This window comes from Mustela lutreola, chromosome 4 (assembly GCF_030435805.1).
Source record: "Mustela lutreola isolate mMusLut2 chromosome 4, mMusLut2.pri, whole genome shotgun sequence".
In the NCBI taxonomy this organism is placed as follows: domain Eukaryota; kingdom Metazoa; phylum Chordata; class Mammalia; order Carnivora; family Mustelidae; genus Mustela; species Mustela lutreola.
The window spans coordinates 143,659,509-143,687,026 of record NC_081293.1 but is presented as its reverse complement, the minus strand read 5'-3'; the positions used below and the strand labels follow the sequence as shown (position 1 = coordinate 143,687,026).

The 27,518-nt window shown below is 37.3% G+C and overlaps 1 long non-coding RNA gene across 1 annotated transcript; it reads left to right on the top strand.

The window, feature by feature from the left end:
* On the top strand, positions 1 to 27,258 carry LOC131830396 (uncharacterized). The gene is made up of 4 exons (XR_009353137.1): positions 1 to 2,088; positions 7,038 to 7,158; positions 25,052 to 25,183; positions 27,134 to 27,258. It is a non-coding gene; the product is annotated as an uncharacterized LOC131830396 (long non-coding RNA).
* The last annotated feature ends 260 nt before the right edge of the window (positions 27,259 to 27,518 follow it).

Sequence of the window (27,518 nt, the reverse complement as noted above, 5' to 3'; positions counted from 1 at the left end):
ATTGGTTATGGTGATAAATTAACAAAAGCTATTAAGTCTATAGATGGTTTTATTTGACTCAGATACTTTCCTGAAGTCTGATGCTTGCCATAAGCCAAGGGCTGAAGTTGTATCTCTGACACTTTAGAATTGACTCTTGAGTGCCAGCCTCAGAGCTGGCATCACACAGACAACTTTGAAACTCACCTTTGTGACCTTCGCACGACTGCTTCGTGAAATTAGACCACTAACCCAAGATATAAGAATTCACTTCCTGGAATTGAATAAGAAAACTGGTGACTGTTTGGCCTAATGTTGGTAGAGTTTTTTAACTTTCTATTTTCTAGAGCTGTAAAGAAGCCCTTTCTTTTTCTTCTTAAACGGTCTATAACGAATACAATTGAGTGAAATCTGCTTTGTAACCTGAAATATGGCATTTTAAAATAATATTTGGTATTCACTAACCACAAATTATTACAAACTTAATGGCTTAAAATGACAGAAATGTATTCTGTCACAGTTCTGGAGTCTAGAAGTCCAAAAATCAAAGTGCCTGCAGGACTGATTCTTTCTGAAACCTCTAAAGGGAGAATCTGTCGCATGCGTCTCCTAGTTTCTGAAGGTGGCTGGCTTTGGTGTTTTGTGGCTTATAGACGTTATCACTTCAATCTCTGCTTCTGTTTTCACATGGCCCTCTCTTAAATTCGGAATGATTCTCATCACAAAGTTCTTACCTTAGTTACATCTACAAAGAAGTTATTTCCAAGGAAGGGCACATTCATAGGTGTTGGGACTTGGAGCTATCTTTTGGGAGGACACAATTCAGCCCACTCTACCACCTCTCTGGAATTGAAAAACTTCGCATGTTTTCATACTTTTCATGGAAGTATTTGCGAAAGCACAGTAAGAATCTATACTATAAGGTCTTGCCTGAAGTGTTGTATTTGAAACTGAGGTTCTTTTAATCAGGTATGACAAGCTGCCTTTAAGGAAAAAACAAACAAAAAACCCTTTACTTATGCAGCCAATGCCTCCAAACTTCTCCCATGAAAACTGGCGTAAAAACCTGGCTTACTGTAGGGTGGTAAGGAAGATTCCTGGCAGACTAGGAATCTTTAAAAATTTGGGGGACTTGCAAGAGATAGGAATTCACTTGGATATACAGTACTACGGGTAAAATCTGTTGGAGAGAAATTCTTGGGCTTGGCTCCCTGGCCTTGGGATTAAAAAGAAAAAAAAATAGATGTTTTTAAAAAGTAAAATTTGAGATTCCTTATGAAAATATGCAGGCAGAGGTTAATTCATGGCCTTCGTAGCTCTTCAGTATGGGATGTATGAATTGCAAGAATTGCAAAGCAAATTCAAGGAGCTTATGTGATAAATGAACACTCTCGCTGCCTTCAGGTAAATAATCAGATCAAACCTCATGGCCAATTTTTAGGATCAAGAATAATCTTTGAGGTAATTATGATCACAAGAGGGATAGACAATCAGGAAAAAATATTAAAGACTTTTAACAGGCAAAAGGTTAATTGGTGTCCTGGTTAGCACAGTCTTTTGAGTTATCTGTACCTTTTGTTGTCTTTGAGCTATTTTATAAATCTGTAATTTGTAGAAACCAGTTACAATGAAACATAAATGTTGTCCATAGTGCATTTGTCTCATCCATCTTCAAGAAGTCAGCTTTATAGCTATTAACCAGCAATTTCAACACTGCCAAATACCCACATCTGTGTTCTCTGGATTCTCTTTTCAACTGTTCTACTATCTTACAGGCTTCTACAGTATTATTAATAAGTTAAATAAATAGGTGTCTTTATTTACAAAGTGTACAAGACATAAAAGTGTGTTGGTTATATCTATTCATCATTCAGGAAAAAAATAACAATTTTCGGCTATCTCTGTGGGGAAATGGCATGTATTGATTGACTTAACTTGTTTATCTTTCCTCCTCCTAAATGGAATGGCCTTGACTCTGAAATGGAACTGACTTGGTCTGATTGAATACTGTTATCTCCATACATGAGAATAATTCCTGGTCCATCTGAGATGCTCAGTAAATTCTTTTGGAAGGAAGAAATGATTGGATGAACACATTCAGGAAAACAGGTTATAATTTTCTTTATACAATTACATCTGAGTCAACATTTCAACTGATGTTTATAAAAGGAATTAAGAAATTAGTAATACAGGGTTAACCATTACTTAATGAAATTAATAATTTTAATAATCATATAATAAAATTTGAGTCTAGACTATTATAATATATATAAATGTATTATAAAAGTAGATATAAGCTAAAAATATATGCTATGTTTATGATCAAAATACTAATCAAATAAAAACCAAATAATGTGTAAAAAACAATTACCTTGTAAAAAAAAAAATCTTGTGATTAGTCCTGTATAACATAAAATAGTAAAATAGTATATAGTAAATTCAAATTATTTATTTTATTCCATTTGCCTTACTTCTTTTTCAATGTCCTTCTTGCCTCTGTGTCTCTCTGTCTCTGTCTTTCACTGGGGCACAGTGTCATCAAACTCCTTCATGTCCAGGGTCTACTTCTGAAGGATCCCTGCCTTTTCCTTGGAAGAGTATCAGAGGTACCAAAGAGTTCACAAGCCGTTCTCATCACCGGTAGTATTCATAGTAAAGATAGTTCTATGGAAAGTCACTGTAATATCCTTGAATTCTCTCTGTACTGTTCCCAAAACTGACTTATTTGAGAATATGTTTGTGATCAAGAGACAAGTTGAATCTTCTTCTCTCTCTCTTTTATCCTAATCATCATACTTACACTTTGAAATGAGAAGCTCTTTCCCATACCACATCTTACGATATTATCTCAATGCATATAACCTTAGGCCATGAAATAAAGGAACGTTAATATCTATTTCATTGAGAGATGTATTTATAGATTAATTTTCGTGTTCTTCAGATGAATCATTATCAATATTTAAAATACAGTAATTTGGACATTTGTATGTTAGTAATTATAATGATAAAGTTAAATCCAGAATAAAATTCTTAACTTTTTTTTAAAGATGTTATTTATGTATTTATTTAAGACAGAGAAAGAGAGTGCCTGTGAGCATGAGTGTGGGGAAGGAGAGAGAGAAGCAGACTCCCCAACTGAACAGGGAACCTGATGCAGGGCTTGATCCCAGGACCTTGGGATCATGACCTGAGCTGAAGACAGATGCTTAACTGATTGAGCCACCCAGGTGCCCCTAAAATGTTTAACTTTTAAGGATATCACATCAAAGCAAATTTTTAAGATTTCAATATCAATGTATAGATGTATAATTGTGTACATTATTGTCACAGTTAAAGATGAAACGAACAGGTGGTTAATATAAAGAACTTTAAATATAAAAAAATTACATTAGAATACATTTTAAAGGAAGAAGAAGGGAAATAATATTTCAAGAGGAAAATGGATTGAAATTAAATTTCCAGATATTAAAGAAAAGTTTATTCATGAACATTTTGATAGATTACAAGGAATGTCAAATGACTACTGTATTTGTCTTATGATGGATACATTTAAAATATATTCCAAGAGCTATATATTTCTGCATGTCTAAGGCATTACATCATTTCTAGAAAAATTCTTTTAGTGGCAAATTTAGCAAGAAATTATAAACTTTAGGCTATTCCTAGTCTGTAGACTTGCATGGAAAGAATAACTGCTAATGAGTATTCTGTACTGTTGTGTTGGCTAGAAGTAGTGTCAACCTCAGATAGTATTATATCTTAGTTCATTAAAAAAGCCCAGAAAACCTTCACAAGTTATTCTAATGATAGCATCATGAGACTCAATGTTAAGTCTGTTGGGAACAGGAATTCATAGTTGAAACAAAGATTTCGAGTCCCCATCCTTTGGCCTTGGTCCGTACACATGGACTTGTACATAGTAGCACCATGTAGAGTATGATTAAGAACCCGGCAAACCAACATACTGACTGTGACTTTCCCCAAATTACTTCAAATTTCCAAACCCAAGTTTTTTATTATTTAAAATAGGGCTCCTCTGTAAAATAGTTCTATCCCTTAGAATTCTTCAAAGGAATCAATTGTGTATTGAGAGTTTAGGGCAGTGTCTGGAACATAAAATTATTATGTTTAAGTAATTGTTTGGTGCCATAATTATGTATAGACACAAACATTTATTCTTTTCTTTAAAAATAAACTGACATTTGGGACGACCAGGTGGCTAAGTCGATTAAGTGTCCAAGTCTTGATGTCAGCTCAGGGCATGATCTCAGGGTGCCGAGGGGAAGCGCTGTGTCAGGCTCTGCACCGAGTGTGGAGCCTGCTTGAGATTCTCTCTCTCTCTCTGCCCCTCCCCTGGCTTGTGTGCACACATGCTCTCTTTCTCTCTCAAAAAAAATTTTTTTTTAAAAATTGACTAGTATTTAACCTTAATTAATTAATAAATATATTGTCTACAATATATTTCTGTTTGACTCATTCAGTATCACTGAGGCATTTCTCAAATCTTCAACTATAGAAAATCACTAGTGCCAAAATAAAGAAAACTGAGATTTCTGTGAATCTTACATTAGAAAACAATAATAATCTTTTTGCATAAAACAACCAGTAAGAATTGGAATTTAATAAAAAGCCAGCCATCTCGTGGTTTTTAGTCCTGTTGTCTCAGAGAGATAATCAAGAAGGAACATAAAGTTCAAGGCCAATTATTACTATTTAAACAACAATGTAGCCTTCCCTTTTATTGTACTACACTCCATTAGCTCCTTTTAACCTAAAAACACTATTTTTATGACAAAGAATAAAATTCAAAGCCTTTACTTTGAATATTTAATTGTCGATATTAAACAGTATGTAGAGAAAAACCCCAAATTTGAGTGTATGTTCAATTTAAGAGTCCAAATTCTTCATTAAAATATCATTGGGAACTTAACTGAATTTATAATTATATAGATTCACAAACTTAACATGCATTCAGATGTTTCACAGATGTGGAAATGTTTACATTTGGAAGACCCACCCTATCTTACTGGCATGAGGTCCTCTGATAAGTTAATACCTATATATAACGAGAGGTAAATGAAAATCTCCAGATAGCTTGCCACTGTTCAGCCTTATCATACATAAAATAGTGTCCACAAAAATCATTTGTCTATGCTGTCCTTACCCTTTTATTATTGCTAAAACCAATCAGATTGGTTTTAGACCTGTTTCCTGATAGCTTTGAAAATATATGCCTTACTGTTCTAAGAGAGATATGCTTTTGGGGAGTTATTTGCATATTTTCAAGAGTCTCATTAACTGTAGAATGGCCCTCAGATTCCTCCTAATCCACTTATCAAATTGGACTCTAGCAGGAAGCACAGAGATAGAGCTTTTCAGCTTGCTAATCATACTTAGAATTACACCACTTATTGGCTCTCATTTTAGGCTAGGATTTTAAAAAATCACATATAATCCCAAAAATAAATAGTCTAATTAGTCCACATTCCAAATGCTGAAGAAATATGATAAGGTGTTACCTACAGAAAAGAGAAGCCAAGGAAGTTGAACTTGGCCTTTCCCTTCTACAGTCACGGTCATTTTCCAGCTCTCATCATATTCTTTCAATTAACAACGTTTGATGCACTTGCTCACTCCCTGCTTGAAACACATTCTTCACTTGGCCTCAGGAACATCCCTGCCTCCAGCTTTTCTTTTCTTTTGTTTTCTCTCTTTAACTCAATGGGCTCCCTTTTAACCTCCCTCCCTGGGTTATATTTAAATTTCCTAACTGCTAACATTGGGGTAACCAAAAATCTGGTCCTAGAACTCTACTCTATTTGTGCTCACTCCCCAAATAATTTTATCTTATGCAATGTTCAATGCTCAAGTCAGTCATAATTGAGTAATTTTCAAATTTAGGTATTTACTATATATATATATATATATATATATATATATATATATATATTTACCTGTTTTAGAGAGACAGCATGCAAATGGGGTTAAGTAGGGGCATATATATATATATATATATATATATATATATATATATATATCTTTCACTGATTTCAAACTTGAAAATCACTAATTCTGAAATGGAACTTGTAACTCTTCCCTCTCCAAAATCGTCCATCTTGCAGTTAGTTATGGCAATCTTAGAAAGAGGTAACTCTGGTTATTCAAACCAAAATCATGCCATAATCCCCAATGGCTTTCTTTGTCTCACACTCCATACCCAATCTCTCAATAACTTTCAAGACATAATCAGAATCTGGCAACTCCTCACTACCTTCATGTTGTCCCCCAAATTTAAGTCATGATTTTCTTTGAACTATTGAACTAATCTTTGGATTATTTGAACTGCTGAATCTATCTCCTCACATGTTTCCTTTCTAACCTGGCCTCCCCGTAGTCTGTGTTCTTACTTCGGTGAGAACGTCTTCACTTTACACAAAATGTGTGAAAAGAGGAAAGTGCAAGGTTTTTATTATGGCCCATAAAGCCTTAGATGGACTCTCTGAGGCAGCCTTCAAGGCATGTGTGCCCTGTCTCTGTTTTTCATTGTCTAGCACTCCTCTTACTCGCTCTGTTCCAGCCCTCTGGTCTTTCGGTTTTCTATTCACACACCGGACATGGTCCCACCTCTGGGCCTTTGCACTTGCTGTTCCTGTGGCCTGGAAGAGTTTTCCTCCAGATAACTTCACGACTGCTTCTCTCCATTCTTTTGGGTTTCTGCTTATATGTTCTTTCTCTGAAAGCCATTCTCTTATCACCTTCAACAAAACAGCACCCCCACTGACAGTGTCTATTCCCTGTGTCTATTCCTTTTTATGCCTGCTCTTCCTCTAGCACTATTTAATATTGGGTTAAGATATTCTTCTGCCCTGGCATGAAAATATTCATGCCACCTGACATTATAGTCTTACCTATTTATGTATTGCCTTCCTCTTTCTTTTAAACAGCTAACTTGTTATTGGGGATTTTGTTTGGCTTTTCTTTTTACCTTCATAACCCAGAGAGTATCTGGCACAGGGTGGATGCTCAACTGACTTTGTATTACCTGATTCCTGTTCTAGGACAAGTTCACTGAAAACACTTCCCCTTGTACTCTTTCCCTTCAATACAACACCTGGAAGGCAGGAGTGGAATAGGAGGGCTTCGACATGGTGATCTTATGGAAATACCAGAGCCACTGTTGTGAGTAGGGGGTGCTCTCAAGTCTTTATTATTTTTTTTTAAATCTAAAGCTGTCATCGTAAGTAGTAAACTTTTGGAGCCATGTATGCAAAAGGAAATTCAATTCAACCTGATTGAAACAGTAAGAGGACACCCACCAAGAGGAACAATCATTCAGCCCCCAACCCCACAATGCCTTTAGTTCACAAGTTCTATCTGTACCATCCTGTGCGGTGCTGGCTTCATCTTGAGAGGTGCTGGCTTCATCCTGAGAATGCTTCCCTTTGTGCTCTTGGAGTGGCCGACCAAGGTATTGAGGTCACGAGTGTTTTAGTTAACATCCAGCACGAGAGAGGGAAGCTTCCTGAAGCCTTCTCAGCAGATCTGTGAAGAGCTTCTCTGGAGCCCTACAGAAATGTTTACATCATTTTGGTCAAAATAGAGTTCTGTGCTCACACTTGACGCAACTACTACTAAGGGGAGGCCAGTTCCCCGTACACAATCCCGGTCTATTCACAAGCAGACGAGAATGTGGTCACCTTTCTCTCAAGTTATGTGGATTACATCAAGGAAATCAGAAATCAGATCAAACTCAGACTCTGGTTTCCCCGGGGGTAAGGAAGAATGTCCGCTAATCAGGTGGTGAAGAATGTTCAGTATATTCTCAAACCAAATTCATAAAGCAAAGAGACAGCAATAATCATGGCAGGTGAGAAAAGCATTTTGGTGTATTGTAATATACTTTTTATTTTCTGTATGCTCTGTTTTGACATCTTGGAAAACATTTCTACCTGGGGAGAGGTTGCCCCTTGGGAAGACAGCCAATTCTTAGAGATAGCAAAGGATCCAGCCTGGGGCATGACTTTGAAATGCAAACTAACCCAAACTGAAGCCCTACCTCTTCTAGCTAGCATACACCCCAGAAGAAAATAATCCTCTACTTTGATCATCCCAGGACTGGGTACCACTGGGTATTTTCCTTCCCGTGAAAATACCAGTAAAGGCTCTGGCCTAATTCTTTCCCCTCACTCTTGTCTTCCACTTCCTGGCCACACTGGTGTCTTTCCTTATGTGGCCTTGCCTGGCCTGGCATGCCTCCTGTCTTGGACCTATGAGTATAAAAATCTTTGTTTTCCTGAATCTCTCCTGTGTCTCCTCTTGTGGCTGCACTTGGCAGACCATTGCATTAAAAAAAATATGAAACACTGGGCTTTTCCAGAGAGTGAGAATTATGTGCACACGACTACAGGTGTACGTATAGTTGTTGCTTGGGCCTTGGTTAGTTTATTGCTCCAAGCTACTCTCTTTTTAATTTAATTTAATTTATTTATTTGAGAGAGAGCAAGAGGGAAAGAGCACATGTGATGGGGGAGGAGCAGAGGAAGAGAGAGAAGCAGACTTCCCATGGAGCGGGGAGCCTGACCCGGGGCTCAATCTCGGTTCTCAATCTCGTACTCTGGGATCATATCCTGAGCCGAAGGCAGATGCTTAACTGACTGATCTTCTGGGACCCTGCTCCAAACTGCTCCTAATGAATGAATGAAGTCTGAATGAAGCAGACTTTCTTTTTTTTTTTTCCACTCCCGGGTGCTAAAGGTAAAAGTACAGGTTTTTAAAAATATGTTTAATTGCTTTCCACTTCTAGCTTGTCGGTGAAGTAAATTAAATATGGATTTGTATTTAAGAGTGATTTGGCTTAAAATCCAAACTTTACTACTTATTAACAATATGCCCTTGGTGGACTTACTTTTTCCTGTTGAGGTTTGTGTTTTTATTCACTAAAAAGATCACTCTAATGCTTCCCGCAGTGGCAGTTAATCCAGATTGTGTGAGATAGTGTGTATAAAACACCTGACTTAAAGTAGACAGTCTGTCATGCAGCTCTCTGTCTCCTCCCTGCGAGGAAATGTCGAGAATATCTAAAAGTTTACAGCTTTCCACAAAGAATTGTAAAGAAATAGATAGACAACCCTTGTTACTAGATTATAGGTCATAGGATTTATTTAATTCCTAAGCTTCTATCAACAGAGTACCAAACAGTAAATAATCATTTTCAGTTAATTGGTTTGATTCCTTTCTTTCTGTGACTCTATTGGGAAAATAAGATAACCCACTCAGTCTATGGCAAAAGTTCAGCCCTTAATTCTAAATTCCTACTACACTAATCATGAAAATATTTGAAGGCTTCAAATAATACGATAAATACGTTAATTTGTCTAGTTTACGTCTCTCACATTCTCATACTGTGTTTGAGAGCTGAACTACCTTGTAGCTATATTGGTTGGAAAAAGTTAGGGTGCCTATGGTGTCTTAGGAGATTTAAGATGGATTTTTAACAGAATGACTTTTTAAACATAGTATCTCTGTGCTCACTGCCTCTTCCCAGACTCTTGCCACTCATTCACTGTAGACCCAATCTCCTGGTGACCACGATGACCCATGGGTATAAACTCAGCTGTCAGCAGCGTTTTCACAACCATTTTGTAAAATTAAAGCATTGTCCAAAAAAATAAATAAAATTCAGAGGAAATGGGAAAACCAAACTTGACATGATCCATGTAAAAGCTAAATTTTCTATGCCTTTCCAAATTCTTCCTTCTTCACCTTGTTAGCAGAGCAAAAGCTAATCATGCCAGAAATCCCACACTCCTCTCTAGTACAACCTACTTGTTTTTGTTGTCAGGATGAGAAGGAAACATTCCCATTTTTTTAGGCACTCAAAACTCTGACACTATAATTTGACCTTCTGCCAGTATAAATGAATAGCTTTAAGATAGTAGCTATTTCACAAAATAATTAATTGGAAATCCCGGGCCAGATGACATTAGTGCCAGAGATTCCAAATAACTGAACCTAGTTGTAGGTCAACCACTGACCATGACAGGGAAGAGGAAAAGGAACAAAAATAAACAAAAAGTAGGTCCAAAGAGTAAAGACAACACTTTTTATTAGACAGTTCCTCATTTTAGAATCCCGTATAATGTCTAATGATTTCACTTTTCATGCCTTAGTCTGCCCTAGCAGCACCAACTATGCTTTCCTTGGCATCCTTTATAAACTATTCTAATCTCAGCGAAAGTTTCCTAGTGGAATTCTGTCTAGCACCCAGTTACACTTAGTGGAGCCAAAGTTCTCAATTCCTCAATCACTTGCAGCAGCCAGGGGTTCCTCTGACTGGCACACATGTTTTTCCCACCAGAGCCATGATTCTCTACTGATTTGTGCTGATTCTACACACACTTTTCATTGCAAGTATATATTTGGATCCAACCAGTGAGATCTGTTCAGACTCCAGGGACCATTAAACTTCATCATCTTGAAGTTCACTGGCGTGATTATTATTTTTAAGAACACTTAAAGTATGAAGCACACATTCCACATTTACTAAGTATAACTTTCATCACCAAGAGAATTTCCATATTCAAAATATGAGCTTAGAGTTGATCCATGTTTATGAAAGGAATTCTTCTAAAGAAACTCTCCAATTCAGTTGAGCAAACACCCTTTAATTTGTATTTTCTCAAAGGATTAATTATTTCTAAAAAAGGAGTGATTGAAAGATTTATTTATAGAGGTAACTTCATTTTTTTTTAATAGGCTCCATACCCAGTGTGGAGCTCAGTGTAGGACTTGAACTCACAACCCTGAGATAAAGACCTGAGCTGAGATCAAGAGTTAAACACTTAACCAACAGAGCCATAAGGATTCATGAATTTTGAGAACTCTAATATTGCTTTCATTATAGATATGAATCTTATGTTTACACCTTCAAGTTGACATATTAACCCAAAGAAAAACAAAAGTTTCTATTCATTTTTATATGCAATTCACTGAATAGTGCTGAAATGATCAAACAGTGAGTAGGAAGACAAATTGCAAAGTAATTTCTTAAATATGATTTATTTTAGTTATGATGAGGTTTTTTTTCTCTTTTAGGAAATCAGTCCCAGACATATCTCCACTGATATAGATCTCAGATCTATATTCAAAGGTCTGAAAAATGTCCTAAGTAGAGTGTAACTGGAGTAAAGGAAAAGATGCTTGTAGCAAAAGCATCAGCAACAGCAACAACAAAATATGGTAATTAAAGGGCTGAAATCTGTCTTTTGGGTGGCAGCAAAGCAAAGGCTTTTGATTAAAATAGATAGGTAGATAGACAATAGATAGATAGGCAGAGAAACATTTAACATTAGACCACATTAGTCTATTTTTAAACTTCTTAGTACTTTGAATTATTATTATTTAGTTGGGTCTTCTGGAAACATAAATAAGAAAGACCCAAGAAGTAATGGTTTAACTCAGGCCAAGCACATGTTAGGGCTCTGATGTGCTGATTTGTGTTTGTAGAGAAGCATTTCTTAACATCCTAATGCATTCTTTATTCCTAAAAGGATATTTGGTATATTGCAGGAAGCCTCCAGATAAATCTAATATTGTATAGGTAGGTAGATAGGTAATTGGGTGGGTAGATAGATTGGTATAGACAGATGGATAGATAGAGTAGGAGAGAATTTCATTATCTTGTCCCCATATTCTTGGCAGTGTTTCCAAAAGACTTTAAATAGAAGCATTATACAAAGTTTTTTTTTTTTAATCCACAAAGTGAAAGGACTATGCTGCCTGGTCCCCTGCCCCGCTTCCTCCCTCGCCCTGAAACCGCTGAAGATGACATCTACACTATTTCAATGTATTTGTCAGTTACAATAGACAAAGGGTCTTGATGTGTTGCTGAATTTCTCTGGGGTCTTTTAAATAGTCTTCCAATAGATTCTAGAAGAAAGAAATATTTGGGGCATATGGTATAGGATCTTCTCTTCACACCGGTTTTGAGAAGCGACTGTCTTACAGTACTACTGAAATTAAAAAAAAAACTACCTAGGGAAAGCGAGGCAAATGTTAGTGCTAAATTGGATTGCGGAAAAAAAAAAAGAAAGAAAGAAAACTTCACCAAGATTGTCACACCATGGTACAAAGCTGTTTCTACATAGGCAGAGAGATTCTTATTCTTATTCTTCACCAAGATGAATAATTTGATGCCAGATCTAGCACTGTTTTTTTCTATCTGAAAACTCTTAGTAACAACTCAGATACTCTATTTTGTGCTGAAAAATCACTTTACCAGCTAGTTTGGTTCTATTCCATTTAATAATATGTTCATAGTGAGGAGATATTATAGATCATCTAATGCATTTGTAATTGTTATTTAATGATATTTTTATGATATAGTTATCTTCTAGATTCTAATCTAATTGTTACAAAATAAATTATATGTCAGCATATTATAAGGGTAAGCATGTTAAATGTTAATTTCCCTTACTGTTTTAAAATATTTTTTTCATATGTTAAACCAACCTGAAGCATTTATACTTCACCCAGAACTACTGAAATTTTTGCCAAGTAGTAATCTAATAGAAAGAAATTTTTAGTGGGTTCCTATGTTTTAATGGTTTTGAAATTAATCTTGGATGTAGTCAGTGAAAAGTAACACATCCGAAACTAGCACACCCTATCTGGGGCAGTGGAGAGCAGCAAACACTCTGGTTAAAATTAGTAACAAAATAAATGCATATCCTGATTGGTCAATCAGATAAATAGTCCAAAGGAATCCTTTCATCCTAGGTAAAGAGAGGGATTGGCTTTCGTCCTAGATAAAGAGAGGGATTGGCTCTGCATTGTTAAAGATAGTACTTAGAAACATATGTCAAGAATTCATTGCATACAACATGGCTGGAGACAATCCGTTTTATTAAAACAATAGTTTTTGTGACTTACAATTCTTTTATCACCTTACAGTAATCTTCCTACTGATCAATTGCCCGTTCAAATGCTGTCCACACATCCCCCGTTACCCCACCCCACCCTGTGAGGGCAACTTCATTTCTCCTAGAAGCAGCTTCATTTCCTGTTCCTGGGGGTCCTGAAGCACAGAGCTGCTTATGCTTCCATCAAAAGATGTCATTAATTTTAGGGTACTTGACAACCATGTTCTCTTTCAAAGACACTGAGGAAGCAGAGGGAGATTACTGGCCCCCTCCCTGCTGGTCCAAGATTTTTGTTTCATCTCTGGATAAAAGGTTCTGCAGAATAAATTTATTATGCATCTTTCAGTCTAGAGATCATGCCAACTTTTCCTTTCTAAAAGTGGTAGAGTTAGGTGCAAAGGGCATGGGTATTAGAACCAGACATAGCAGAATCAGATCGCAGCTCTCAGTGAGCCATGTGACTTTGAGCAGTCTCCTTAATTTCTCTAGACCTCATTTTCAACAAAATATGGGAAATAATTTAAGTTTCCTTTGAGATTGTTGGAATAATTACAGGAGATAATATTTTTAAATACCTAGCTTATTAAGCAGCACATATTAGGAACTTAAAAAAAATTCCACTTCCTCTCCCCCTTTCTGTTTGCTTGGTTAAAGTGTTAATATTATTTCTCCTAGAAAGAAAATCCCAATTTTAAGAGAATGTCATGAATTACGAATATAGAATGGCTTCTGTTTCCATAATGATCTGGGCATTTTTACCACTTAAGTGATTTTGAGCATGTTGATTTAATTCTCTGGAACTATTTCTTCATTTGCTAATGTAAGCAGCCTCTACTAAGCCTGATAGTTATTAAATTATATGCTATATTGTATAGTGCTACTCCTAGTGTCTGGAGTAATGCCAGGAAGTAGGCGTTTAACAAATGATTGTTTTCTCTACTGTGTCCCCCTCTTCGTAGAACTACTTACATAGCCGTAAATTGGCAATTAGAATAATTTTGCAATACAGTGTCATGACCAGTGTGACAGTATGTTTCAGAACTTATTCCTTGCATCTTCCCTTCCATTCCTTTTACATGCTCAAGCTAGAATGGAAGCGATGGCGTAAGTAATAGAAGACACAAAGTAGTAGGGAATTTTAGGGGGTAACAAAGATGCCAAAGAGGGGCTCCTGGCTGGCTCAGTCAGTAGAACATATGACTCTTGATCTTGGGGTCATGAGTTTGAGCCCCATGTTGGGCATAGAGATTGCTTATAAAAAGTATTTTTAAAAACCCCAGAAGATTCTTGTGGATGGGATCAGGAAGTCTGAAATAGGGGCTAGGCCTGTGGACAGTGTAGGCTTGGACAGTGAGACGTAAATCATGTCGTGCTATTCTTCTCCATAAAACATGTCAGTGGCTTGGACATAAAGTCATTGGACATATGTTGGACATAAAGTCAAACTTTATTTCATCAGATCAGACCTCACCTGCTTTTCTGACCTCTTTTCATGCTGTTCTTCTCTGCTTCTTCCACTAATCCAGCTACACTGGCTGGCTCTCAGTTCCCATACATGCCGTCCTCAGTCCCACCTCAGATGTTGTGTAGTATCTGACCTCGGGGGTGGGATGGTTACCCCATATCGCGATTGTGTTGTTACACAGGTATTGTACTTGGGAAAACTGACCAAACTCTACCCTTAATTTAAGTGTATTCTGTTGTATGTAAAATATACCTCAACAAAGTGGATCAAAAGAAAAATGAACCCATATTAAGTTACAGATATTAATAATAGAATAGAATTGATCTCACAACATTTAAGAAGAATTTTGCAGGTATTTATCAGTTTTTAAAATACGTTGGTAGGGGCACCTGGGTGGCTCAGTGGGTTAAAGCCTCTGCCTTTGGCTCAGGTCATGATCCCAGGGTCCTGGGATCGGGCTCTCTGCTCAGCGGGAAACCTGCTTCCTCCTCTCTCTCTGCCTTCCTCTGTGCCTACATGTGATCTCTGTCTGCCAAATATATAAATAAAATCTTAAAATAAAATGCGTTGGTAAAATTCAACTTTGTTAGTATTTAGAAGTTGGTTTTTCCAGACTTCAAACTTAAATAAATGAATGTGGGTTATAGTCTGAAGGAAGTGGAATTTGGCGAGGAGCAGATAGCATGAACTAAAACTGGGCGGTGGCCCTGAAAATTCAATAGGGAGCTATCACAGACTTCATCTACGATTTCCATCCAGGAACAGATCCAGACAGCTGGAGACTGTGTAGGGGGCCTTTAAAATATAGTTACAAAACTGTCTTTTTTTTTTTTTTTTAAACTTGATTTGAGTTAAATTTCTTAGGTTAGATCCCAGTTCATCCCAGCAAAACAAAACAAAACAAAAGGAAAAAATCTTGGCTTTGCTCTTATGATTCGGGGAGGTATACTTGAGACCGTTTCCAGGATACTAGCAAAGGAAACCTCTTACAATCCGCTCTGTGTACAAATAAAAGATATCCTAAAGAAAATAAGCTAAGATGTTATAAGGAAAGAATATACTACTGAGAAGAAACCGAGCTGTAAGAAAAATGAAATTACCAGGGGTGTGTTTTTTTTTTTTTCTTCTTCTTCTTCTGTTGTGGCCTTGATGAAAAGGAAAGGGAAGAATTTGTGCAGTTTTTTCACTACCCCCCAGGTTTTTAGAATTATGTAAGGATAATAGTATTTCCCCACCCGTCCCCTGAGGAGCCTTTAAGACTAGCATCTGTGAGGTGCATTTCCTAGATAAATGCAAACTGCCCTTTGACTCTCTTCAAGATAAGAAAACACTGACCCTTTCAACCAAGTTATTTATGACATTCACATAATGTGAAACAGGGCTTAGACCTGATGGGAACGCCCAGAAGTGCATGGACTGAAGGCGGTTAAGATTTCCCTCAGCTACTATCCAGGAGAGACCGCCACACAAGTCGAACAAGGCCCAAGGCTCATTAAGAAGTTTGATGAATTTAATACAATTCAAATTAAAGAAAATCTCAGGGGAACATGTTTAGAAAAGAAAACCAGATGGGGCTTCAGTGTAGAGCATCCAGGAAGCAAGTGTGGGATGCCCTCTAATCCTGGGGATTCTGGAAACATGAGAAAATGTGATTTATCTTCTTGGCGAATTAACATGCAAAATGTGTTGGTGGCATTAATATTGAGTTTCAGATTTCATAATGAAATTTTCCAGATTGTGAAGAGGAAAAAAAAAAAAACCACTGGATACTAGAAGAAGTCATGTCCCCTTCCTACGAGACCTGCCAAAGTAAAGGAGAATCAAATGAAAGGAAAGAAAAATGCACCCAATATATCAACACTCGTTATCAAGTGGAAAATGTCAGGATGTGTACTACCAAAAAACTAGGACAGATCTGAATGTCAACTTGCCCAGTGGCTGTCCTTCCCTTTTCTTAGGAAGGAATAATAATGTAATTGATGCCCTTGTGCCCTGGACAGGAGGGATTCTTTCAACAAAGAATGTAGAAAAAGAAAACAACAATCCAGTTTACGTTAAAAAAAAAAAAAAAAAAAAAAAAAAAAAGACTTAAAGTTTAAATATAAACCCAGAAATAGTCATTCTGCAGTGGTCAGATTTAGTCATGGTGGTGTTAACATTTATGAAATGAATATCCCCTGGGCTTCAGGACAGGTAAGATCCAGTGTTTCTTTCTAGTCAGACAAGGGCAGCTAACTTAGAGAAAATTATGGAAGGTTTTTGGTTTATTTTGTTTTGTTTTTGCAAAATCACATAAAAACATTCTTCAAAGTTAGCATTGATCATCTGTATTACTAATGCCTTATTCTGAAAATTTTAGTGAAGTTTAAAACCAGGATAAGGGGCGCCTGGGTGGCTCAGTGGGTTAAGCCTCTGCCTTCGGCTCGGGTCATGATCCCAGGGTCCTGGGATCGAGTCCCGCATTGGGCTCTCTGCTCGGCAGGGAGCCTGCTTCCTCCTCTCTCTCTCTCTCTCTCTCTCTCTCTCTCTGCCTGCCTCTCTGCCTACTTGTGATCTCTGTCTGTCAAATGAATAAATAAAATCTTAAAAAAAAAATAAAATAAATAAAATAAAATAAAACCAGGATAAGTATTACCAAGTAAAAAGAGAAGTGATCTAAATCTTCACATGTGCTCCCTTTACCAGAAAATTCAAAATAGCTAAAAATTAAAGTCACCTGAAATTCTTTTTTAAAAAAATTTTATGTACTTACTTCAGAGAGAAAGAGAGAGAGGCAGGGAGGACCAGAGGGAGGAAAAAGAGAATCTCAGGCAGACTCCTTGCTTAGTGCAGAGAGCAATGCAGGGCTTGATCTCATGACACCGAGATCAGAATTGAGCCGAAGTCCAGAATTGAATGCTTAACTGACTGAACAACACAGCTGCCCCTAAAGTCACCTGAAATTCTACCACTCAAATAAAGTCATATAAAAAGAAAGCTATCACAAAGTAAGGTCATATTCCACATCTAATAGTACAATGTGCTTTTCCCTTATAAATAATGAATAGGTTTTCATGTCAAAATATGCAGATTAAAATAATAACTTTTTTAAAAAGATTTTATTTGTTTATTTGACAGAGAGAGAGAGATCACAAGTAGGCAGAGAGAGAGAGGAGGAAGCCGGCTCCCCACTGAGCAAAGAGCCCGACTCAGGGCTCAATCCCAGGACACTGAGATCATGACCTGAGCCAGAAGGCAGAGGCTTAACCCACTGAGCCACCCAGGCTCCCCTACAATTATAACTTTCAATGGCTGCTTAGTGTGTTATCTAAATATACCATGATTGAGCCACTAAATATGCCATCTTAGTACATTTATGTTGTTTCCAGTTTTTTCTGTGCTTAAAAACAGTACTGGGGTGAATATATGCAATGATTGGAACAATTAGTGTGCAGTTTAATTATATTTCTAGGATTCCAGAAAAAAAAAATTAGAGAATTAAGAATAGACCCAACAGTTTTAATTTCCTGGTATGTAATATGTAATGTATCAGAATGCCATTCTGTCTCATAGTTCTTTATCCTCACTTATTGGCATAAGCCAGTAATGGAAATAAGAAGTATTTAGAGAGCAATTAGAACACAGGAAACCTAGAGTCATGTATAACAATCCTAATAGAAACCTAAGAAAAGATTTGTGTCACATTAAAAAAAAAAAAAAAAAAAAAAGTAACTCAGTTATAGCTCATGAGTGAGTTAAATGAGAAATTAGGGATGAACAGAGGTTATTGAAGGAAAAATGGTCTTTAAAGGAAAGCAAATGATGCACAAACTATGGCAGATTCTCAGCTAAAAATAAAGTTGTACTGAGTAAGTAAAGATTATTTTCTATAGTGAATTAAAAGACTAGATCTAAATAAGTTATCAGGGACCCTGGTGAAACTTTTGGCTACAGTGTGCAAACTGTCATACTAAGTTGACTTGCGGTAGCAAAGACTAATGGTTTCCAGTGCACGGTATCCATTGGGAGGAAACTGGAAGCAAACCTGGGAACTTCAGAGTGGTGATTCGTATCCCCATGTTTGTCAGGATGGCAGCACCTGGAAAAAAATGATAGAATCTCAGGTTCCTAGGAAAATATAACTTCGGGGGAGATGTGAAACATGGCTTAGACAAGGGGAAAATAATGCTCCGCTGATTAACTCAATCACAATTGTATGTTCCTATTGATCAGACCTCCAAAGTAATACATCCTGTCCCCTCCTTTTCTTGTTGTTGCTGCTCTGATGGCTTAGAGCATTGAACTAGATTTTTCAGATAACCTGCAAACCATTCCTTTCCTAGGACATTCTTTTTTTTTTTTTTAAGATTTTATTTATTTATTTGACAGACAGAGATCACAAGTAGGCAGAGAGGCAGGCACAGAGAGAGAGAGAGAGAAGCAGGCTCCCCCCCTCCCCCCCCCCCCCTGCTGAGCAGAGAGCCTGAATCAGGGCTCCATCCCAGGACCCTGAGATCATGACCTGAGCCGAAGGCAGAGGGTTAACCCACTGAGCCACCCAGGTGCCCCCCTAGGACATTCTTTATTTCACCATCAGTATTATGTCTCTGGGACATTTCTTACTATTTCCTTTGCCTACTGGCAAGTGTTCAAGTGCTTGGAGTATTGAATAAAATGGTTTGAAGATCTCTGCAGCAGTGTCTCTTCTGGTCATATCGTGCTCTACAGCTCCTTCCCAGAAACACCAGACAGCCTGCACGTAAGTCACTACACCACACCACACGTAGGTCACCACACTGCATGTAGGTCACGTAGGTCACCACACGTAGATGGCTGGTGCGTGCCTTCTCGTTTGCTAGTCCTTTTCTTTTCAGAATGCACTTCCTGCCTTTTGAACACTAAGTGTATTTTCTTTGAAGACTCTTCTTAAGTGTGTACCTCAATGAAACCCTCACGGACCTCCCTCCAATATAGAATTGAGATTGGTCCCTCTGTCCTCTTCATTTGAGCGCTTTGCCAATTGCCAAGATAAAACTTCTTGAACACTAAATGGCTTTTCTTCTGTGTGCCCTTATGGTGTCTTATAAAGCCTGACACCTAGCAGTTTCTTCACAAAGATTATTAAATAAATCAATTTCTTCGATTTCTCAGAGGTGATATTGAAAACAAAACAATATAATTCTATTTCTACTTTCAGAAAGACTTTACAAGTGTGCATCCTATAGGTGGTCAAGGAATTTTAAATAATGGGTTTCCTTGTTATTATGGAAAATGTTTTGTCTTAAGTACGGAAATGGCTTAATGACAGGAAGCAATGTGTAGGAATAAATGATCATCTCTCTACTTAGAAAAGTGCTAGTGTCAAGATTCCCTAGGGACTGATGCTGGAACACAGTCTCAACCAACATGTCAAATATGTTGCCTAGAAAAAAAAAGAGAAAATCCTCTAAGTTTTCTTTTTTGTAACTGCCAGTTTATTCTGCCTGGTGAAATACTGAGTTGACAAGTATAACATGTGAGAATATAATGAAAGCAGTGAAAATAAAAAATAGTAACACTTGACTTTGATGTAGAAAAATAAAGATAATCGAGTTAAGGAAAAGTCCATTTATCTAGCTTCTTTTGAGTACCTATTATATACAAAGTCTTACTCTGAGAGTTGGCTACAGAGCTGAACAAGATTGAGTCACTGTACTTACTTTGATGTGTGAATTCAGAGAGTAATCAATGTGAAATGTATTAAGCTTTAAATCAGCAACGTTATATAGCTACTTAGAAGAGTAAGCGATAATTTTATGTTGGAGGAACTGGGAGCTTCATGAAAAACATGTTCCTTGAGCAACTAACTTCATGATATCTATGTTATTTTTCAAATCTAGAGATTAACAAAGAAGGTGACTCAAAATGAAGAATAAACGAGAAAGAAAGATCAAATATGACTTCGTAAATGCAACTGAAGATGCCTGAAAGGAGCTAATCGACAACAAAAAGAGGATATGCAGAAAGTTGATTGAGGACAGAAAAGGGATGAGTTAGGTTTCAGGGAAGATAAATTTATAAGGTACTACACTGTGAAATATAAATTATAGCCTAAGGAAAGGATTGTAGTGTCTGGAGAACATTTCAGAATATTGCTGCAGTCACAGCAGCATCCAAAAAACCATGCAATTATGCATTCTAAATTTTATTGGAAATAAAAACTTTTATTGGCAATAAACTATTTTATTAGAAATAAAGCATTCAGTGGGATTTAACTGTCATATAAAGCGATGGTGTTACTATACTCTGATAAGTCTTACATTTTCAGCCCTTTGTAGTTTATAAATTCTGTCATGCTCATGGCCTCACATCAGGTGAAAAGAAGCAGGTGCTGTCATTCTCATTTTAAGAACAGAAGAGCATAGCTCTAAGTAGTTTAGATAACTTTGTTCAAGTTTGCATCACCAGTAAGATAAAAATCCAAGGATAGAACCTAGATTTCCTTTGTGCAAATTCAATATGCTCTTACCTATTCTACTTAGCACTTGAGAGAGATGGAGATAGAGCTAGAAAAGGTCCTAACAAACATCACTGAAATAATCAAGGGACTATAAGGAGGTCTTTAGAAGGAAAAAAGACTTAAAAAGTATGTCTATTAGAAATCTAGCATGAAAAACATCAAGTTTTGTTAGTAATTTTATAAATGTTACAGATAAGGTGAAGATGGCTTTGATGATGAAATTCAGATAATTAGAACTGAGGATGGAGCCCAGAACTTACAAACACTGCGTCTTTGGGCCACATCTGTCCTCTAAAGATGTTTTGCGTGATCTTTGAGGTGTATTTTAATAAAATATTGTGAACAGTTGTTGCAATTTTGAAATTCGAAGACTGTATAGAAAGACCCCTATTTATAGCTTCTTTTGAAAATCAGAAGGTCTGGGGAAAGTGGGCTTTGGCCCAAGAAAATGTCAGCCAGCCTGAATAGAGGCTTCACCCTTTAAATGAAGAAATTATTCACTGCTTCAACACACTATCCCCTACTACTAGGGTACAGTATTCACCAGGGGATCACACCCAGTCTGTTTCATACCTTCATATTACTTGGTAAGCATTTGAGTGTTGGCCACTGTTCCTGAATCTAAGAAATATTGGAAGTGCCATTTGATGCTAATGGCAGGCAAGTTAGTTACACCCCCTTTCAAACAACTTCTTTTGAGTATGTTGACAGAGAATGAACTTTGAGACTTTAGAAGACACATTCTACCCATAAAAATGGACTTCCATGTCAATGGCAGAGCTCCAGGGGGAGAGGATTGAAATAATCCTGCTTCTAAAGTGCATGACCTTGGCTCCTTCTGAAGCCAAGTTTTTTTATTCTCCCTCGGATTCCATGAGATTCAGATTCATTCATTTATTCAATAAATATTTACTAATTTCTCACTAACTGCCAGGTACTGTGACAGTTGCTAAGGCAAAAATCAATGTATAAAGTGATCTAAAATCCTTGTCTTTACGGACCTTACATATTGTAAGAGTAGATAGAAAATCAATATAGATAAGTAAATACATAGCAGGTTTGGAATGGAAAGGAGTGTTGCGAATGTGTAAGGGATTGTAATTGTCTCAAGAAGGATCAAGGAAGGACTCACTGAGAAAGTGACATTTGAATAACAATTTGGGGGAAGGAAAGGAAAAACTGGAAGTATCTGAGGGAAGAGTATTTCAAGGAAAGAGATTTCCAAATCATTCCTTTAAGTTGCCCTTTGTGCTTATTAGTCCAAATTGTTTCCTGCTACTGGCAACCAAAAGACTTAAACATTTCGACCCATGGATAAGGCCTGACAACTCTAATATTACTCAGTACTTTAAAACATATTTTAATATGTCAGGGCAAGGGCTTCATGGAGTACCACAGGATTTAATAAGCTTAATATTTAAAATTCTTTTAATTATTTCTGTTAACTCTACACTGGACAGAAGATTTTCTTTTCTTTTGTCTTTAAAATACACAAGGAGTTGTGTAATCCGGAACAAACTATTATAACCAGAATAATATAAAATTTGGGTTTTTTCTTAAGTGAGGCAGGGGGAAATATTTTCACATTTATTCCTCATTTTGGAGATTTTTCTAAGGATCCTAGATTAATTACCATTAACAAGGGGGCGAGGAAACTATTATTTATTTTGTATTGAGCCTGAGCCAGATAATTTAACGTTTATTTTGCTTTATGACAAATCACGCACAAATGGGTAGATTGAAACTCAGGCTAAATAATCTATGCAAATGTGTACAGCTAAGGAAGAAAGCAAATCAGGATGCCCTCTCAGCTGATTTTAAAGTTGGGTTTCTGTATTATAAAAAAAAAAGAGAGAGAGAGAGAGAGAGAGAAGGTTATTCTAGACCATAATGTGATCATAACCATCTAACCACAATGACAGCTACCTAAGGAGGCTCTTTAATATAATTACTAAGAATGAAATTCAAACCATATTTTGGCAGCATTATGTGATGATGCTAGAAATACAGGAAGGGGAGACTCGCAAATAAATTGCTAGTGAAAACAGTGTCTGTTTCTGACAGACAGACGTCTTCCTGCAGATTTACCTATGTCCCATTGGACATCACTCTTCTCTTCCAAAAGAGTTCTGGAAGAGTCCCCCAAACAGAAGTTTCTCTATGCAGAAAAATAGAGCAACAAGAAAGGAGGAAGGAAGAAAGAAGGGAGGGAAGGAAGGAAGGAAAAAGAAAAGAAAAGGAAAGAAGAGAGAGAGAGAGAAAGAAAGAAAGAAGGAAGGAAGAGAAAAGAAAGAGAAAAAAGAACAAAAACACCCTGTGTTCCCAATGGGTTCCATTGTGCTCAGGACATAGCAACCAAACCCTGCTCTCTGTGAAAGAAATGTCAGGCCCTGGTGCTTGGAGGACCATACAACACTCTCACATAACTGTGCTGATGAGGTGTCACCTATTTCCATCCAAAAGTTGTTGTAATATGATAATACCTTTGGGATAAGGCACTTTTCTGTCTATGAAATTATTGAATGCAGGCCTTATTCACCTCTCCCCATTAGGCTTGGATGCTCAGAATCTGACTTTAGGCTATGCAGAAATGAGAGGAGGCATCTAGCATATGAAAACCCTCCATCTGGAAAACTCCTTAATGGGAAATAGAGGAACTAGATGATCCAATGAGTTCCTCCACATCTTTAATTTCCATGATTCTGCCTAGGAAGCATTTTGGAAATTGTCTAACCCAAGGCAGATTCCACCGATTTCTGAAAATGAGGTTTGGGGGAGGCCACTGGCATTGAAACAAGGAGAGGAACTGTCCTTGATTGCCAGAAGAAGATGGAAAGCCCAGGGCTCAGACAGTGGAGATAATGGATCCCCCCCACCCCCAGCCCCCTGCCCCTGACCACCTTATCTTGCTGAAATAGCAGAAGAGGGGAATGGATGGACCAGGCTGCCAATTTGTGGATTCTTCTGGCAATGGACTGGTCACTGCAACTATCCTCTCAGTAATTATCTGTTAAGAAACAGACTCACTTTCCTCTTTAGGGCCTTAGGCCTGTTTTCACATAAAATAGAGATTAAGTAAATCCGTTTTGGTCCTCAGTCACTTCTGTAACTTCAGTTTCTACTCTGCTGGCTTGTGAACTGTCCATGTCCTTAGGAAATAGAAATAACAACTGGCTGTAGAAGATCTCAGGGTGGGGAAACCAGAAAGGGGTTTCTTGCGTTTGGAGAATAACGCATCTCACTGGAATAAAGGAGGCAAAGGAAATGATCTGTATCATTTCTGAAATGTAGCTTAAAAGATTGAGAATTTCGCCTTTTCAACTCTATCTGAATTTAGAAATATAAAACATCAACTTCCGCTACTTCGTCTTCATAGTTGCCAGCATTATTGACTCTTACTGAAATGACCATGATAGAACCAGTATTTCAAGCCACATCTGTCTTCCCCAGGGTCAACCCACACACAGGGCCACTTAAGATTAGACATAAGAGTCTCTCCATTTTCTTTGCCTGGTGAATAGGTTGTAGAATGACTGACGCAATTTTCTGTTTGATATTAATCATATTTTTTATCAGATTCTTTTCTTTATGATTTTTGAATACTTCCTGAGATTTATCAAGTCTCCGAGTACTCACTGCATTTTAGTGATCTTTTATGACCTGGATGTACAAAGACATTCTAGGCACTGACCCTGCCTTCCAGGAGTTTTATTTTTAATTCTTCCATTTTATGTAATCCTGTTACAGAAAAATAATCACTCATACATTGTTTATATTTCTTTAAAAAATTCAGTGATAAAATATATTTTCTATTAAAAGTATGATTTATTTCCTGAAATGGAATTTTTAGCTGAAAGTGACATTGACTTTTATCTAACCTGGCATTCTTAAAGGAATGTAAGTTAGGGCTTTTTGTTGTTGTTATTGTTTTTTCTCTCTGTTTTTAGCTCTTTGTGAATATCCAGCTAAAAAAACCCTCTCATCTTTTTACCTGTTTTCCATAACCTAAAAGAATTAAAAAAAAAAAAAAAGAATGTTCTTAGACAATAGAAAAACTGCAATTCAAAAATCAGTGAAGTATGTGAATCAGGGTCCTAGCTCTATTTTTGCTATTCATGTGTTGTCTTTCATGATAATAGAAAGGGGAGACTGACTGATTTTGAAAATATTAATGTACAATCCCTTAAATGTTCTTACTCTCTGTGGCAGGAGATATTATCTTGGTCCAGTAGCCATGTGCTATGATGAGTTCTCAGTGGCCTCTGCTTATCAAGGACCAACTCATTCTGATTGGTGTCTATTGAAGCAAAGAGCTGCTCTCGCCTGCCGGGACCTCATTTGGTATGTTAAGCTGTGTATCCCCAACATTTAGCATGTTGGAAGTCTCAGTACATGTATATTAACTTGTGACTGAATACACTGAGCCAATCAATGAAGTTTGTTCATCTAGCGACAGTGGTAGACTTTTTTTTCCCTGTCACAGCCACAAGCCATTCCTCAAACAGTGAAGACTGAACTGTATTAATATCCAATAAATGTGGTTTGCCCCTAGTTACACTTGTGATCTTGTGCAGGGGACATCTCTCTATATACCCTGGTTTTCTCCTCTATAGAGTGAGGGGAATTTTTTAAAAGTTTTTATTGATTTATTTGACACAGAGAGAGAGAGAATGCACAAGCAGGGGGAGGGGTAGAGGGAGAAGCAAACCCCTCACTCAGCAGGGAGCCTGATGTGGGGCTTGATCCCAGGACCCTGGGATCATGACCTGAGCCCAAGGCAGACGCTTAATTGACTGAGCCACCCAGGGGCCCCTAGAGTGAGGGAATTAAAGCAGGTATTCTCCAAAGTCTCTTCCAATTATTCCATACAGTGATTAGTATGTGATGACATCACACACGTTCTGGTATTACTTACAATGTTGGGGGCAGCAGACTTGCCATTCACTTCTCCTCCAAGAGGACAGGAGCCAAGTTTAAAGAGGCAAGTAGAGGAGAATGCAAAAGTAAGGGTTTTCTCCTATTCGCAGCCTGATGAGCTTTTTTTTGTTTAGGTTTCTAGAGGTGGACAGGATAAAGAGTGGAACTAAAATCATCAGAAAATACTTTTTGTTAGTGCAGGAAGTCTTTTCATTAGATCGATTAGTGGGATAATGGTTGGTTTTATTCACAGGAAAGACAGTGTTTTTCATATGCATAAAATATTAGTGGCTCCAGACCCATTTAATTTCTACACATCTGTTAAGAAGAGAAAAAAAGGAAACCTAATGATCTAACAGAAAAACACACTTAAGGCTAACATTTGGTTCCCAGACCCATCATTCCGTTTGCCAAAATGAAGTTATTGAAGCTTTCATAGTAATTGTTGTGACTGAGCAGAGCGGAGGGACGTATGCGCATTCCTGCTGCTATGTATACACATGTATTTGCACCTCACAAGCCCATATTAGAACCTGCTCTTTATTTCCTGAATGAAGCCTACATTAGTTAGTGATCTTCTGCAATATTGCTGAGAAATGGATGCACAATGTGTTCTTATTTAAAAGAGAGACAATGAGTAGACAGCGACGCAAAGCATTAAATTACTCTGCCCCAATTTATTTCTCAGAGCAGTTCTTGCTGAAAGGTCTTTCAGGAAAACAAGGACATTCAGGAAGCAACCCTCAGTCTCTGTGGACGAATGTGTTTATTGAGAGCTTGCTTGGTGAGAGGTGTACAGACTCCTGGACTTCGAGCTCCTGTTCCAGCTTTATTTCCTTCTGTTGGAAGCCTCCTCAGTTTCTTCATCTGTAAAGTGGAGCTCATAAGTGCGGATCCCATGAGATAACAATGTGACTGTAGAGAGAAACAGTGGGAAGGGCACTGAGAGGTCACTGTTAAGTCTAAACCAGAAAAAAGTTACTCTGTTACTGTTTTTACTTTTCACAAATTATATAATCCCCTTGGCTGTCACTAGGCAAATATGAAAATTACCTCATTATGGTAACTATGTTTTAACCTAATTGTAATGATAAATTCACCACCAACAACAACCAGGGCACTTGGCCCTGTCTTCACCTCCTGGTGACAACATACCCCTCTATGGGTTATGCATGAAATTAGCTACACAAATTGTGGAACATATGTATGCTTTAACTTGTTTTGCCATATCTAAACATTGCAAATGTTAAGTCAGGTATAAATCTGAACAAAGATAAAATACGGGTGCCAGTTTTTTGGTGAAATCTATCACTACCAGATCAGATGACAGTCTTGCAATTGTAATGTCTCTACTCTGTAATGTATACATTGCAGGGGAAAGTGGTCATTTGCTCCCACCCACATTTGTACTACTACTCCTTGATGGTGCTGGCTGGCCAGGATAAAACCACGCAGAGATGACACACTTGATGCAGGCCAGCAAGGAAGGAAGTCACCATACTTCAGGTATTTCCCTTCCTACGCTCTGTTCCTCACCAATACAGGATTTGTTTTTCTGCAAAGATCTTTCCAAAATAATTAGGAATTAAAAATTGCAAATATGTATATATATAGATCTATATAGATCTATATATATATATATAGATATATATATATATAGATCTATATAGATCTATATATATACATACATACCTCTTGGAAGCTTTTAATGACTGCTTTCATTAATAACCAATCACAGGTGAGAACTGACTCATCTCTA